This window comes from Alosa pseudoharengus, unplaced genomic scaffold (genome assembly GCF_046254945.1).
Source record: "Alosa pseudoharengus isolate Yale_2024_CS ecotype anadromous, Long Island Sound unplaced genomic scaffold, YU_APseudo_1.1 YU_APseudo_1.1_scf_8, whole genome shotgun sequence".
Lineage (NCBI taxonomy): Eukaryota > Metazoa > Chordata > Actinopteri > Clupeiformes > Clupeidae > Alosa > Alosa pseudoharengus.
In genome coordinates this window covers 35,100,558-35,102,125 of record NW_027468870.1, presented here as the reverse complement: position 1 = coordinate 35,102,125, position 1,568 = coordinate 35,100,558, and positions in this window count along the sequence as shown.

The following is a 1,568-nucleotide window of genomic DNA, read 5'->3' as shown; positions in this document are numbered from 1 at the left end:
TAAGACCGGAGAAGGTTGCGCCAGACAAAAGCCTTGTCTCTGGCCCTGTTATTGTTGTGGACTAACGCGAGCACAGCTTCCTAATTGTGGGTCAATCAGCAGTCTTTGCAAATACAAAGATGCAAATGTGTGCATAATTGCCTCCCATTATAGTATCTTTGAGTGGCGACGAAGCTTCATGCATAAAGAAGTACACAAACTGCATACTAATATCTCAGTGCTTTATTGTTGGACTAGCCTTGGCACTTTCATGTTGAAAGAAGTTTTCTGCCTCTGTCTCTCCCCCAGCTTCCACTCCCAGTTTACAGTATCTCTCCTCCTCATCTTATTCTTCCCCCTGTTTTTTGTCTTTCTCTCCTCTCACAAGCCTTCTGATGTTTATCTTTTCACTTCACACAGGGCCTCCATCCAGAGCTGCAATGTTGCTTATGTCATCAGCGAAGAAATAATAAGAGTGTAGACAGAGAGGGAGAAAAGGAGAGATAGAGAGAAAGATGGAGGGATAAAGAGAGAGGGGATGAAGGAGGGAGGGAGAGACAGAGAGAAACAGAGAGAGAGAGAGAGATGTAGGCTTTATGTCCTCACCCCACTCTGTCCCTTTTCCTCTGCTGAAACGCTTCCTCTCGGCCGGTGACAGCTGGCTGCCAGTGGGGCACTTTGGCCATGGCAGTGCCAGTGCCAGCGCAGCCCATTGCCAATTTAACTGCACAAGACATCCAGGTACAAGATATGACCATTAGCCATACAACCACTATGCAGTTACCCTCTCACTTGTCTGTGTGACCTGGCTGAGCTCATGCAAAGCACACAAACACACACACACACACACACACACACACACACTTGTGTATACAACATTTGACAATGACAGTACACACAGACAGACACACAAGGAAAACACAGATGTTTGTGTGTTCACCAAATCTATTTTTTCCCATGACCTATTCCAAGATAAAATTTTGGGTACAACATGTCAAGGAACTGTACTGTGAAACATGACTTAACGCAATAGACTGAAATGAGCATGAGTGACACTAACTATACTAGCACTTGCTGCAGGCAGCCTTCAAGGGCTACTGGATTAGGACCACCCTAGAAAGAGGGCTAAAATAGGAAAAACGTCCTGCTCTTTCGGCCTCTCATCTGTCCTTAGGTGTTTGTCCTAATTAATTCATCAGTTTTTGCGAAGAGCGAACGCTTAGATCAAATAAGCATGCCATTGGCTTTGTGGTATTATCCCATCCTGCTCCTTGAGGTCTGAAAGCACATCTTTGAGGGCCTTTCTTTTAAACACATTGAAAAACATCCAAGAGACTTTGCCTTTAGATATTCAGGACAGGGCTTCTTGAAGAATGGCATATTACTCGGGAGATGGGGTTTGTGCGGCTTAGACAAAGGGCTGGCTTTCGCCTTTGTCTGACATTTGTTGGGAATTAATTGAAAATTCCCACCTTGGAGCCGATCACCAGATGAATAGATTCAAAATAGTCGTGCATACTTCAGGAGCTCGATGAGTCATTTCAATAAGAATTGTTGCTATTGTTTCACGTTCAGAGAAAAACAGGATA